Here is a 15,940-nt window from a genome sequence, read left to right as displayed (position 1 = left end):
TGCTGATCTCTCTGAATCTAATTTCTCCAGATAAACGACTCAGCTAAATCCCCGTTGTTTAAATACATTCAAGCAGTTGAAAGAAGTAACCAAAAAGTTTATAATATACAGGAATCTAAAACTTAAAACGATTTCACACTACCCGGGGCTTGTGAGGAGAAGAGAATGAGGAATGGCGTTAGAGAGGAAAGTACAATCGGTAGATTCTTGGATGCGATGAACTGCTGTAGGGCCATAAGAGGAATTCCGCTTTTCCCTGGGACATCAGATGGTGAGGGTGCTGATCTGTACCAACTGTAGGTGACTACACCTGGTCCAGATGGGTGCCATGCCTTCCTGAGCCCATTTAGAATTTAGAAGGCACTGCTGCTCCACATCTGCACATTCCACAATGGCATGAGGAAGGAGTGTCTGCAGTCCCTCCACCGCAGAGGAAAGGTCATCAGGCAAACTGGTCACCACCCTCCTCTCCACTGCTCTCCTTCCCAGGCCACAGCTTTGCTAGGGGCCTTGTTTAATTGCTGGAGGCAGTTTTAGAAAAATGTCATTCCTGTTGCAGGCTAGCGCAGCAGCTGTCAGGGAGAATTGTATTAGTCTGGCAGTGGCTTAAAAGGTTACATTCTACAGTTACAAGGTTGGGTTACTCTCCGTCACACAGCCTGACAATACAGGGAAGCCCAGGAGGACTTTAATAAAGGACTGAACATTTTATGCACTCTGGCTCTGTAGCTCTGTGATTTGTTCTATTCCAGCGCTTGGATTTTGAGATCTTGTAGTCTGTGTGTGCCTTTGTACCCCCTTTAGGCTGAGTTATGTCATCCAGTATTTTTTAACCAAATGTCTCTATCGATAGTGAGATACCAATCCTACTGTTTGCTCCAATCATTGCTACTCGTGTATGACACAAGGAAGGATGAGTGAGAATCAAAAAGAAACAAGCTGCTGAGATGTCTATTCAAAATCTCTTCCCACTCTTTGACCAGAGGTCATGTCCTTGATTCTAAGTGGACAGAATTCAGTCGAATCCCACCTGTTGTGTCTGTATGATGTATTATAGCACCTAATAACTCACATGCAGCCCATATGTCAGTGACCTGTGATCACTGACACAGGAAGGAAACAAGGGAGAGAGCGACCCCTGCTGACTGGCAACAGGGCTGCATCTAGATTGTAGAAGGAAAGAGGAACCATCCTTTCTCCAGTTACAGTAAAGTGGTAGCTAACAGGTCCAGGGTTCGAGTCTCAGAGAAATTTGCTGAGACTTGCCAACAACAGTCTTGTACAAGTATTGGTGAGCACTCGCATGAGAAGACAGGCCGGGTTTAGTTATTATTCTGCTTTTGCCTCATCTTTCAGGCTTTTTCTTCTTTTACGTCCTCAACATTTCCTGGGATAGCTTGCTATCCCGAGTTGCCATGGATACCCCCTGAGATCACTCAGCCACCAGAAAGGTAGACATAATGTGTACTTGTTATAATAATGACAATAATAAAAAAATAATAATAAAAGCAGCCGACTGTGAATATTATATAATGGCCTTTACTCAATGGCCTCCCGTAATTCAGAGAGAAGAAGCATTCGGTTCTGGATGACATAAATACCTCTCTCATTATTGTTCAGCACAGTGTAACCCTGGATTTTCTGCTGGTCTCTGAAAAGTGAGATGATCTTGCAGCCAGTTTTAGAAAAACTACAATAGGCACAGTGTCACAGAAAATGAAAACCTATTTAAAGCACCCATATCAATTTTTACCTTACATTATAGCTCTTGTATATTCTTAATCCCTGCAAACATTTGTTTTTCTTAAAAAGCCTTCCTTCACCTGTTTGTAATACTTCCTTTTTTTGAGAATGTTTCTAGGGCTTTGTCCCCAAGCTAATAGTCCCTCCATTGTGTTACTCTGCCACCTTTCAAAATACTTCCCTGTGAAGACTAGCAGTCTTCTTTTAAAGGTAAACACCTACTGAAGGAATGATGTCAGTTCTATTTTGGAATATTTGTAGTACATCTCCGATATGAGAAGCACATCATTAGATCTTACTACATTGTGATGCTAGAAGCAGAATTTGAGCTTGAGCTTTGAGTGTGTGATGTGAACCATCAGTAACGAGTGACCAGGACAGTGGTAACGCTCTCTGAACAGCTGCTAAACCTACAAAGCACTACAGCTGAGGAGCATGACAGGACATTTTCTTAATAACTTGTATATAAGTACTGAACTGCAAAAACACATTGTAAAAACAATTGTAGACAATAGTGCCTCACCGTGTAATCTTGGCAGGTAAGCCTGTGATGAAGACCCAGGTGTCTGTGTGTCTGATCCAGGAGTTGGAGGGGGGTAGGTACCGACAGCATGGCCTGCCCAGGCATTTTGATGCCAGCTGTGATTCCATAGCAACATGCTCGGTAATCTCACGCCCTATAAGAGAATTATTTCTTTTCTTTGGTGGGAGATTAGCTGCTCCCCGACTGCAACAAACTGAAAACAAGATCAAAGGCTGTGTAACCCTCCCCACCACCGCAACCACACATACTGTACAAGTGTAGTCACTCTGCCATGGACTTTTGAACTCCTGTCCTTAAGATTTTAGGTAATTGAAGTTCTCTGTATCTTCCAAAACCTGTTCACATGGAAAACAGTATGTGAGCCCCCGATACGAAGTGCTGTATTCCGTCACATCGACTAGTCAGACCCAACGGACCCGTAGTCAGATGATGTTGATGATCAACATTATTTAAGCACATAATAAAGGTTACAAATGAAAAGAAGCCTTTCATTCCATCTAGCCCAATTGGTAGTTACAGATAGAATGAAGTAAGGTGAATAACAGATCCAAGGTTCTCATTCAGCCATTTCTTAGGCTGTACTATACTCCTACAACCTATGGGGCAAATAAGTGCCTCTTGTTTTTGTTTTTAAATGCACTTCCATGTATGAAGTTGCTACCTGTGTCCCCTGGTGCATGTTTCATATGATTCTGAAGCCCTTTGAGTTATCTTTGTATGTTGGGTTGTCTTTGGTCCTCTAAACGTCTGCTGTGTACTCTAAAATCCAGATAATGGAGGACTTAATTGGGTCCACTGCTTCCTGGTGTCACTCAGAAACAGAACATGTGCGCTGCTGGTAAGAGAATGCTGGTGAGAATAGTTCCTTTTTAATGTCTTCAAGACTCACATTAGTGATCAACTGACATACTGTACAGCTTGGAAAGCAGTCAAAAGGCTGAACGAAAGCATATTTCTGGATTTTGGCTTTAGTGACTGTGTGAGTTCTGACTCGGTGCTAAATTGAAATGGAAGGAAAATGTTTAAAAATGAAAGTGTGAAGAAAAGGAGAAGGAGCTGCCAAATGATAGAAACGAACGAGTGTTTGTTCAGCAGTGGGAGTGGGGGGGTGGGTGACGTGGCAGCCCAGATAGAAGAGCAGCCAGTTTCTGCTTCCAGGAGACTCGAATTTCTCGCCATCTTTTTTTTTTCTCTTTCATGCTAAGGCGGTGAAAGCTAACAAAATGAGTCTAACTGCTTACAAGAAGAGGTGACACAGGCAGCAAAGGAAACAAACTGTTTAGTGAGACAAACAGCCGCAGTTCCTGAAGGCAGATGCACACACACTCGCACACATGAGGCGACAGCCTTCTCCTGCAGACAAGATTGCATTAATGAGGATTCACCAGAGCTCATGAGATCAGCATGTTTGAACAGGTGGTGACTTTTTATTTCTCCCTGTTTCTTGTGCTGCCATTCCCTCAGGATTCTTCACAGACACATGGTATCCTTAATATGAGCTATACCACAGCAGATGTTCCAAATGTATGCAATGTCATTCACAGAAATCGCATTTTATCCAAAAGCATTGACAGCCTATTACAATGCACATTACAGTGTATTACGTTCTCACCGGCTGTGTTTTACAGGAGACACTGTTTATTATTATGCAGCCCTGTGTATTTGCACATGATCTGCAGAAACACAGATCTGGAGCGGTACCAAACTGAAATGAAGTGGTCACGCTACCAAGGGTTACTTCTCAGCTACATGCAGCAGGGCAGGGCTGTGATGACCCGTTCGAGAGGTCAGCTTCAACGATCTCATCTGGGCGTACAGCTTGTCTGCAGTGCATTTTGTTCTTGAAAGCCAGGAGATATCTGTCTCTCACAAATGACTTCAGTCATGTAACCTTGACTGCCTGCCACCAGCTGCATGTCAGCCCGTATGAACAGTGATCATCTGGGCAGGTGGATGAACTCTGAGTTATGAAGCCTTTCAGATTAAAAAAAAATGCTAGCCAGCTTGATCGTGATCGGGCAATAAAAGAACTGCAACCAATCTTATCATGTAAGGTCAGTTTAGGACATCTGACGTGCCTGAAATACTCACGCCTTATTGTGTAACTGTTCAGGAATACATTTTTAAACATTTTAAAAAATAGTTTCAGTTCCCAGTTGTTAATGTTTATAATGCACCTCCTAACCTAATTTAAACAAACCAGCTGGTGTATACAGAACCTAGATTTTTTTAAGGGCCAAAATCCTTACTAATCCTACAATATTTGGGAATATTACCTCCAGAAAGGCCCCCACACATTTGGTGAAAGGAAAACAGAGGATTTCCTGAAATCCCATAACATTTCTGGCCTCTGTGCACGGCAGGATGTCTTTGCAGCCAACATGTGGAATCTCTCCAACTCCATGGAAAAATTAGGGATTGAGAAGCAATACAGCTGTGACTCATACCAAAAGGAAAAAAGGCTGGGCACGGATATAAGTGGAAATGAAGAATTTGTGCTAAAATATTCTCTACTCTGATGTTTTTGAAAATCATTTAATATTAAAGATGCAGAGGGTATTGCATAGACTGTCAGCATTGCCATCTTCACTCCATTATAAAAAAGGAATGAGGTAAATTTCCTAGGCAGACATATTCAAGGATTCTTTACTGGTTGTACACAGATATCATCATTAATTGCCTGCTAGATGTACTGTATTATATTTAAAGACAAAGGCTGCTACAACACATTTAACATTGAAAAATCTGAATGTCTGTAGATGTCACCCATTCTTTCTCCTTTGAATAAGCCGTTTTGAATGGAATCAATTGCCCCTCGAGTAATGGCTTGTGTCATGTCTGAAGCTATCCCATGTTGCTATATTAGGATATGTGCCGGCTTTGCTGTTCCATTGGCTGATCAAGCAGGCAGCCTAGTGCCACAACGATAGAACTTCTCTACCTGTTTTCACACACAAATCCTGACAGAGGTTTCAGAGAGTAGGAGAGAGGGAATCTGAATGAGAAGCTAAAGGCTATTAGCAAGACTGGAGCTGTTGGGAAATACAAACATTAAAGATAACTGTTTTCACCTGAATATATCAAGTGACCTTACACGCACACCTACCTCTTAGTGTGGTGTAAGTAGGGTTCTGCTTTTTCAGTGTTTATTTTACATTGGCATACCTCCCTTTAAAAGGCAATTAGCAGTCATTGCATATTCACTAGAGCAAAACTAACTCTTCACCAGCACGGTAGCTCTGTTCGTTATTCATTGCTTTCTGAGTGATGGGTGTGTTTTGTCATTATGAATCATCGCTATTTCAGTTGTGCTAATTGTAAATTTTATACATCACCAATCTGATGAAAAATTATTTTGGGGATGTTTTGTTCAACAAAGAGTGAAAATAAATAAGCACGCATCCATTGGCACAAAGCCAGTAAGCCTGGCACGGCATCACTACAACTCGGAGGAACGGTAGTTCATCACAGTGCAAATGCACGGCCATGTATGCATGTGTCAGGCGACCAGCTGCAGGACTGAAGGGCAACTTCAATGGGCTCTGGCTCTGGGATAGTGAGCAAATCCCATTTGAAGGAGTGATGAGACCATACACTCGGAGGATGAGATGTTAAATGCAAAGCACATGGTGTTTTGTTTGCATTTAGGGGATTTTTTGTGTTCTTAGCTGGTAGACAGAGTTGTCCAAAGGTATGTTTAGACAAACAATGAAAACATGGAACACAAGGTGTAAAACTTGTGATGGCAATATTCTGGACGGGAAGTAAAGAGTCTTCCAGCCTGCTGAAACTAGATGATGTCTTGGCCAGACTGTAGATAGAAGCCCATCCTTTCTTACTGAGACGTGACACATCTATAGAACCACCACCAACACAGCAGCACAGGAGAAATAGATTTTCACTATGAAGGTGAGCCTTACGCCCTGCTCTTCTTTTCCTTTGCTATTCTGTGTGAAGTCTCCTATTTGAGCATTTTGCTGCCAGTCAGAAAGGCTACAAATGAGAAAAAGCCACTGACTAGAGCATTCTATAAGCCAGGCACAGCCCTGATCAGCCCTGATCAGCTTCATGTGTTACCAGAAATGTTGCATTTAGAACATGAACACAGTATACATGTAAACACAAAATGCAATAGGAATATATGTAAACAGCAACACAGAATATAAATTCTGGTACCCGGGTGTTTGACAATGCCCTGAATTATTTCAGGTAGTTTAATAAGAGCTCATCAATGCCGAACAACAGGTGTGCTGCCTGCTGTATCTGCCTGCTTTCTTAAGACAAAGGAGCTTTGTCTAATGGAGTTCTGCACTAGGACAGGATTACCTCCACAAAGACTTTTAGAGGATTGTTCATGAATTTTAATTTTAAATTGTGTCGCAACCGAAGGCAAACAGCAGTCCGATGGATGAGTGCAAATGGATGATCCTGTCACTCTTTCGGAAGCAATCAGCGGACAGCCAGCTCCTGCAGGCATTGCTAAAATCCTGGAGCCACACTCCCTCATGGATTAAAATGGGAGAAGCAGATATGGTTGGATGGCCACGATAGTGCAGGTTTTCTTTTTGAATGCATAAACGCTAAGTAGTTAATGCATAAATAATGAGGCCCATTTTCACTCCAGATGGGTAGAGAAATCATTAACTGTAATCTGTTATTCATTGACACATAATTGCCCTGTCTTTGATTTTTATCTTTTTTAGTTGGGAAAAAAATTAATCAGGTTTGATTTGGTGCTCATTAGTTGATTTCTGAAGTGATATTCCCAAGGTCCCTGCTAATTTATCTGTGAGATGTTCGTCCTTGCTTTCTCCACTCAATTCAACACACTCCAACCCAAACGATGACTCATTTTGAGGACAAGAACAAACTGTGATCTTTGCTTTCCTTGGGAGCTGATCGGTCAAGACTAAAGAGACTAAGTTTCTTTCGCCAGTATGTGTGTGACATTCCTACACTCAAGGCAGTGTATTAAACATTAGCCTGGTTAGAATGTTGGACTCCAACCTGTGAACCATAAATTCAAGTGTTGAGACTGCTGCTTTGGTTTACAAACACCCAGATCACCCCAACAAAGCCTATATTTTGCTTTTCACAAAGTCAATAATAATATCATCTTTGGTGAGTAACTTCAGATAAAAGCTTCAACACAATACAATAATCAGGATAAAAATACTGCGCACATTTTCCACAGCAAACGTTTGTTATAGCTGACAAAGGAGGTTGATCACAAATGTTCTTTTAGCTTTAAATCAATTCAATTCTGGGCAACTTCAAAAGAACAAAAAATGTCATTCCTTCTGAAATATCATATTATACTGCAATTCGGATGTGTTCTTACACCATCAATTAGAGCAGAGTTTAGCCCTTTTTGTGAAGATCGAAGTCTACCGTGTTTAAAGTTTGAGATGTTCTGCTTTACATCTTCCTGCCGAACAGTGGAAAATCGGGATAATTTTATAACTCTAAATTCAAATCCTTTCTTAGATATAATATACAGAAAAACTCTTAACTGGAATTCTCTGTTCCTGGCACTTGAAAATCAAATGTTTTCAACACATTCCTAACACTGTCTTGGAGTGACGTGGCAGTTCAGTATGCCATTTGTTGGGAGATAATTTTAAGGAAGGACCACACCTTTTTCCCAATACCAACTCATCTGTCATTTCCAGGAAAATCTCCAAAATGGTGCACTTTCAAGGAAGAGCCCACCCAGTATGATCACTGAAAAAGTATAACTGAAAGGAAATAAACAGTTGGATCACAGAGGTCCAGAGACAACTGTATCCTTAGTTTAATAACATTAACATTAGTAGTGTGGGTCAGGGAAACGTTTCGGCCGTGGAGCCTTCTGTTTTAGAGAGGGTAGCTACATCTCCATCTGCTACTTTTCCTTATGAGACCACTGAAACACCCTTTTACGCACAAGCTTGTACAAAGCATACATTTTGTACACACATATTCAAAGATATGTGTGAACGCACTCCTTTCATGTCACCATTCAATTGCAGAAGTCGTAACACTTAGTACTTTGAACTATTTTACTTGCCTTTGTTGCAATGTTTTTAGCGGCCTCTAGTGGCCCCTATGGTCATGACAGTCCTTCCACAGGACAATCTGATATACTGTAGATGCTGGAATATAAAAATAAGAGAAATTGCAAGGAATGGGTTACTACATCGTCATTCTACAGTACCTCCTCCTTTCCCTTTACGTGTGTTGGAAAGCATCAGGGGAATAACACTGCAGTGTTACAGGAGTGGATGGCAAAAACAGACATGGCAAGCATTGCGTATAGCATTGCAAATTTGCAAAGTGCATTAAAACCATAATTAGAAGCACGAAGCACGACTGAGGAAGGTCAGAAGGCTCGTGTTCCCGGCAGAAAACCAGCCCCCGGAGATCCTGTCCCAACCAGAGCCAGGAGTCTCCTGACTGGCAGCCAGAGATGATCCTGACCAAACAGTCTGGGCACTGTGAGGGCACCGATTTGACACACCAGGAAAGAACCCCATCACATTAAAATGAGCACGCTTCTGCAGACCAAAAGGGAGCTGTCCAGATTTTCCACCGTTCCACTTTTCACTCTCAGTAATGTGATGGCCTATTTGTTATCTGAGAGGCTCAGACACATGAGGCCAAGGCATTGCATACTGCTGTGTTTGTGCATTCTCTGTTTTGTGCCTAGTGTTGTTTAATCAACATTCCGAACCAGCAACACTTACTCAAAAAGGATAGGGTTCTGTATTTTATAAGTTGTACATGGTACATGGGAAGCTCTTTAGGTTAAGGCTGAAGCTTTAAAGTGTTGATGCTGTGATTGCTGTCTTTATTGATGTGGTCATGGCTGTTCATTTTTCTAAAAATGTTCTTTGAAAATTTTTGATTGCATAATGTAATGTGTTATATAATAGTTTCACATAAGTGAATAATAAGAACATGAGAGTGATTATTAATGAAAGGACGTTACTTGCTAGCGTTGATTAGTGAAGAGGGCATACATGTGTATCTTGCAACAAAAGCCCTTCAACATTTTGGTGTCTTTTAAAAGTGAGCAATCATTATGGGTTATCAGAACGTGTTCCTTGTAAGACACATGCTGTATATATACTGGTTTCACTGGTCAATGCTGGCTATGTCACACTGATGAGCACTTACACTTACACTTGGCTGCAAATTTGACTTTACATACCCTGGTACACCACAGGTTACCATTTGAGAGGCATTTTACCTGCAACGCTCCTGCTCTGAGGGCACTGTGGAGGCAAAGAAGGTATGAGAGGTGTCAGCTATTAGCTTCTGCAGCATCAGAGTCCCTTAATGCCACAGAGTGTGGCACAGTCAACACACACACACCCCTTCTCCTCTCTTTCCTCAGTCATGGGACTCCTGCTACTACTTGTAATCTGCATTACCTTGATATCTCTTGAGCCCTTACCCCTGTTCTTGAGAGAGTTTACTTCTTTGACAGCAGCATCTTTTTTTTCTCATTCACAATTACGTCAAGGTTTCCAGACGTCTCATTACAGCCTAGGCGCTTCTGTCTTATCGATTGGATACACTTCGATTTTTATTTCTTCGAAATCTACAGGATGGGGCTTTCTGCATCCTCTAATGCTCCTGATCCCAACGTGTTCTTTTTTTCATGAAAGCTGGTTTCTTGGCATCCTGATTAACTTGGCATCCTGCACGTAAAGAAATGGGACTCTTTGAAACTGATTTCCGCTTCCCCTAAAGTTGCAGCAGAAGAATTTTTGAAAGCTGGAAATCTCCTGCAGCTTCTGAGCTGAAAGCAGTGAAAAGAAGTGAATTACTGAGTTGAATGTACAGTAGTGTGCAAATAAATCATTGAGAGCTGATTTGGAACAAAACCCCTACAGATGACCTTGGGTCCTAGTACCAGGCTGGGGAATGTGTCTGATGTGTGTGCGAGGAGTTGCCCTGGGAGTGAATGGGGGAAAACAGGTCTTGGTTGTCCCTCTGGTCTAGGTACAGTCCCATCATCAGCCAGTTATTTTCCTGATTTAAAATGAAAAGCAGTGATCCATATTTCGCCCACTCGATCACCCCTTCCTGCCTGAATCTCTCCCTTATCCTTCTCAGTCTTTCCAGCAGGGCTCTCCTTAAAGTGGTTTGTGACAGACAGGAAAGCGTGAAAAAAGCTCTTAGTAATATCCCTGAGGTCACGCCTTCAGTGCCTTGCAATATCAAGGCAGCTGTAAAAGGGCAGAATGGAACTATTAAAGACCTTAAGAGCTTTGACCAGTCAGTTGATAGGAGACTAATCCTTCACCCTAGTGGTTGATGCACAGCGACCGGGCAATTTTTAATGTGATTTTCTGAAATCCTTATAGTATCAGTTTTTTAAGGAATTCACTGCTCCTATTACTATTTTGTCAGAAGTCAGGTGCATTATAATGTACTTCACCTCCAACTTCACATTGGCGAAACACACCTATATAATTTCCACCGGCATACACTAATGTGACATAACGTTTAGGAGCCTCTGAAGAGGCTTCAGGCGCTGTAAATGGTCTGCTGAGCAGAAAGCTGTTTCCTTGTTTAGTTGCATGTGTTCACCAAGTCCCCCTCTGCTATAAAAAAGAGAATGTGGATGAAGAAGGTTTAGAAGAGGTACTCAGATGTGCTAAAAGGCCACTCATCTTATACTTCCAAGTCCACATTTGTAAGATGAGATAACTTAACTTTCAAAAGACCCTGAACATCCCCTCATGTGGAATTGTAAATTGAAATTCCCTGCCTGTCTCTTTTGCTAACCGCCATTGTGTGCTCAGTCACAGTTCCCCTGCTTTTCACGGCTTGTGTAAAACACAAAAAAGAAGAAAAGAAGGCAAAATCCCAGACCCTGAGCCTCTACTGTAGAAGCCAGTATTTCCTGAAGCTCCAACTTTCATCTTTTTTTTGTGTTAACTGCCCTTCTGCAAATCACCTCCAGAAAATGGCCGTATTTAAAAAAAATATATTTTCCACAGGTCTGGGCTCCGATGATATGGGCATTAGAAAGCCTAATCAAAATGCAAATCGCGTTTTAATGGAGACAGCCATCCATGGCCTTCAATTGCCTTCCCCATCAGACAGGAGAGTTGAATAAAGGGGACAATTAGTCGTGTCTGTGTCTGCTCCTTATCAGCATTTAATCTGTTTTTTATTTGTTTAGCCATTGCACTTGACATGCCTAATAAAAATACACTGCAATACACAGAAGGCATCCGCTGTGTCCTAAAACCTCCTCCCTGTTGTGGAGAGATGATACAGGGTGTGTTTTCTAATGAGGGTGTTATTTATTTTAGTTTCACCTTATGAAAAGAAGACGAAGGACTAAGGCTCTTTTCTTTCAAATTTAGCAAGAGACTATGTCTGCATTTAGGACTGTTATTCATTGCTAGCCAAAATTACACACACAACAATGGCAAAAACACCATCCAAAACTTGCCAGCTTTTACTGAGGAATTGCTTTCCATATCTGGAACAGATCCTGGTCTTTTATCGTAATACTGACACATTAACCCCCCTAAAAACAGTTTGATGGTCTCATGAAAACATTGTAAAAAGCAAAAATGACATGTCCTTGGATATGTCAGATTTGACTGGATTCATTCTCAAAACTCCTTCTTGTAGAAAGATGTTACAATGAGGTTATATTTCCAGAGTGCAAAGGCTGTGGAAGTATTCCTTTTACTTTTATTTTAAAATACTAATTTCCCCCTTTCCCTTTTGTGTGTGTGTAAGAAAGAAAGCCTTGTTTCATGTTCTGAACTTGTTCTATTTTTGGAAAGAATAATGAAAATCACTGCCCAGAAAAAGGACATACGATAGCTCTGTTCTCAGACAGAAGAAAGCGTGTATACATAACATCCCTTCAGCCTTGTGTTGGAAAATTCTATCCAAAGATAATACTATCCAAGCCAATCATTTAATTCAAAATGTACCATATCTTTTTAAAAACAGAGATACTGAATGACTCTTTCCGGGACGATAAGCTTCATGGGACCTGTTGTTCCTATTGAAAAAAGTTTTCCTTCTCCCTCTTGCAGCTTTTCAACCTCCAGAACGCACTCTCTCCCACCGAGTAACTTCAGCCCCTGTGTGGTGGCAAGGGCTGAAATCATAAAAAATGGATGCCGATCGATTCTGTCTGAAGGGGAGCACGAACACGTTATCTCTTGTAGAAAACAAGAAGGTGAAGGAGGCAGCGCGGAATCAATCGGCCTTTTTCCCGAGCTCGGTTCTGACCTTCCTTGTGTCCTTCCTCACCCTGGCCTACTGAGAACAGCTCTGGAGCGAGTGAGATCTCACAACCTGGGCCAAGAACGCCTCCCCGCTGCCAAAGAAAACGAAACCCCGCCACTTATGTGGCAGACAAGTCTGCGTTTACTTTGGAAAAGCAGCATCTCCTGCTTGTTTTCCATTATCAAAAAGAACATTTTGACCCTTTTTTTTACCGAATGGGCAGTGTTTCCTTCCTCTATCAATTGGCCGGCTGTGCGGTTTGACACAAACCGCCTCTCTCTGTCAGTCATATGTCAAAAACTGGTTCTCTTTCCCTTTGTTCTCTAAGATCTGCTCAGTAGCAGATCAATGCAAGCAAGCATTAATGTCCCAAACAGTACAGCAAGGACAGCTCATGATAAAGAACATTAGAAAGTTTGCAAGTGAGAAGATTCCCTTTGGAAAGTAGGATGCCTCACAGTGATGCAGCTCACTGAACTACCGACTGTTCTCTATCCTAAGTGCACTGCCTGGTAATAGCCTTGAGCTGTGTCCTTTCCACTTATCTTTTACCCCTGACCTGTAGAAGACACAGAGTTTTTTGACTTGTTCCTCTTTTTTGCCCTTGTTTTGGTTACAGGACACCATTAGTGCCTGGGATCTATGTGCAGAATCAGGAAGAATATGCAAATATCAATTGCATGTAATAGCAGGTCTTCTTGTAACCTTGCATATGTGATCTCTATTGCTGTTTAATGGATCCATGGAAAATGCTCAAAATATGAATCTGCTCTTTACTTTGTCTTTGCTTTGTTGGGTACTTCAGACAGTCTTTTTTACCCCAGCCTTTCTCTTCCAATAGGAGCTGTGCGAAACCTCGACAGCTCTTATATTTCTGAATGTGACTAGAGCCAGTGTGATGTGCTGCAGTTCAGAACAGCACCGACTGCAATCTTCACTTTCTGTATATGCAGAATGTTAAGAAAGCAGCATTTCGTATTTTAACCAATACCAAGGTTAAAGGATATGTGATTCATATTAGTTCTTGTTTTCTACCACCTACAGTTGTTTGTTAAACGAGGAAGAACTAAAAAACAAAAACACAGTGAGTTTGTACAGTACATTGGGAAAAAGTTGTCTTATTCCTATACTGAAACCCTGATGCTGACAAGCTCCTGTCTTTCCGGTTTTATAAGTGGATTCCATCATTATCCAAAGAGCAAGGTCTTGAATTAAAACTGTAAATGAATCAGTAAGGGCAGAAGTCCTGGTTCCTGGGTTAAATTCTGGGACCAGCAGTGTGAAGTGTCATGTTGTCTGTGTGTTTGTGTGCATTTGTGTTACTCCAGTTTCTTCCCGCTTTTCAAAAACCATGTTGGCAAGGATAATTAGATTCTCTAAATCAGGGCTGTCGGACTGGTTTTAATTAAATAATTAGACCATTTAAGCAGGAGCTGGAGTTGGAACAGAAACCAGAGGCCACTAGGTACTCCAGGGATTGAGCCTGACACACACTGTCACTCAGGACTACACCCTGCTATGGCCTGATGTACAGTAGTCCTGCCTTGATTCGTGTGCTTCTGGGATAGGCTTTGGGCTGCTGTGGACCTTATGCAGCTCTTTGCTAATGGATAATAAATGTTGACTTATTGAATTGAAATGGAAGATTCTGTAGTTCTGAAGTGCTGGGTTTGGGGACCGCCAGTGCAGGAAACACAGTGTCTACCACTAGTCTATATACAGTAACAGTATTAGACGGGTGATATCTTTTCCTTTAAGTAAGATATAATGGGTTAGCGCTGCCGTAGCTCATTATGAAATCCACTCTGCTAGACCTGAGGTTCAGCAAGCCCACAGTCGTCCTCGGAATATCAATTGCCTGCTCAGGCGATGTGTGAGCGCTGCTTGTGTCTGATGACATGAAAGTGCTTCTCTGTCTTTGTATCCAGGTCTGGTGTGGGATGCTGGAGAGCTGATTTTAATTGGAATGTTTTAAGATGGAGCATGCATTTGCAGCTCAGCATGGAAGGCAGAATGAAGGCTAATTGAAAAGCCTGTATTCCACAATGCTCCACCAAGCACAGGATGGGAATATTCAAGTTTAATAAATTATTTCTCAAAGTGGAAAATTAATCATTTGTATTTAGGACTTCCTTGTTGATGCTGAACCAAGGATTACAAGGTTACAGCTAACCAGTCTGCAACTAATAAACCAACAATTGATCTATCAGTCAATCTTTAATAACCCTGGAACTCACTTTATTGATTGTGGAAGGCTACTCAAACAGTCCTATTGTGCTGTTTGACATTTTCAGACTGTGTTGCAAGCATGCTTGAGAATTTGAATTGAAAGCTTATAAAGTGAAAAAAAAAGTATTTTATTAAAACTTGAAAAAAAGGCTGTTCTCCGCCTCACTCTGAAACACAGGTAAAATCAAAGGCGGCTTTCTCCTTGGTATTTGACCCTTGGAAAGTCAGACTTTCTCCCTTTTATTTGTTGGCATTTTTGCCCCTTTCTGCCAATGAGCTTTTCAGGAGTTTGGTATCCAAACCCACATGGGCCCTACTTCCTATGACAATAAGGTAGATTATTTGTTCAATGAATAAGCTGACCCAGACTTTCAGTGAACATTCAGTTTAGTTTGTCTTAAGAACATAAGGATGGTTAAAATGAGAGGAGGCCATTCGAACACTAGCCTGTTCAGTACTAATGAGCTAACTGAAGCCAGAGTGAAGAGGGAAGCCAGCCTGAACGATGTAGCCAGAGAGGTTGTTCCACACCCCCGCAGTACAGTGTGTAAAGAAGTGCTGCCTGTCCTTGGTCATAAGTACAGTTTACATAGTTTCCACTTGAGTCCTCTGGTTCACAAGAATAATTAAGTAAGAATGCAAAGTACCATTTATATTGCACATTGCTTAATTAGTATATTTTTTACTGCATGGACCAAATTCTTCTTTATTCTAAGGAAAGATGTACTGTATAGAAATGAAAATAGCCCTATTTGAGATGAGAGTAGTATTCACACCTGAAAACATGCATGTAATTTTTTCCTAGACCTGTGTTGTCTGTGCTGTGTTGAAAAGGCTCAGTGAGTGTTCCTTATTGTATATGGCAGGGTGTTGCGCAAGCTGTCACACTACTTGGACACGGTTCACTTACACTGGCTCACTCCCAGCTCCCGTTGAGAAGAGTACTGGAAAAAGCTTTTTTTTTTTCTTTCCTTTGGCCAGAACACAAACATTTTCCACACACGGTTTCGAAGAAGGATGCCTGCTGGAGCCATTATCTCTGCATCTCTGCAAAACTCATTAAATACAAGTAGGGGTGAGATCAACACCCCCCCCCCCCCCCCCCCCCCCAACCTAACACATACTTTCCTGGAAGGACAGTCAATGTATCTGGTGTGAAGAGATGGGAAAGAA

The 15,940-nt window shown here is 41.6% G+C and overlaps 1 long non-coding RNA gene across 1 annotated transcript; it reads right to left on the bottom strand.

The window, feature by feature from the left end:
- Positions 1–8,332: 8,332 nt before the first annotated feature.
- On the bottom strand, positions 8,333–15,834 carry LOC107076850 (uncharacterized). The gene is made up of 3 exons (XR_001477972.2): positions 15,678–15,834; positions 9,726–9,972; positions 8,333–8,421 (listed from the first exon to the last, which is right to left on the bottom strand). It is a non-coding gene; the product is annotated as an uncharacterized lncRNA (long non-coding RNA).
- Positions 15,835–15,940: the final 106 nt, after the last annotated feature.

The sequence above is a fragment of the Lepisosteus oculatus genome, chromosome 5 (assembly GCF_040954835.1).
Source record: "Lepisosteus oculatus isolate fLepOcu1 chromosome 5, fLepOcu1.hap2, whole genome shotgun sequence".
Taxonomy (NCBI): Eukaryota; Metazoa; Chordata; class Actinopteri; order Semionotiformes; family Lepisosteidae; genus Lepisosteus; species Lepisosteus oculatus.
This window is presented reverse-complemented; position numbering and strand designations above follow the sequence as displayed.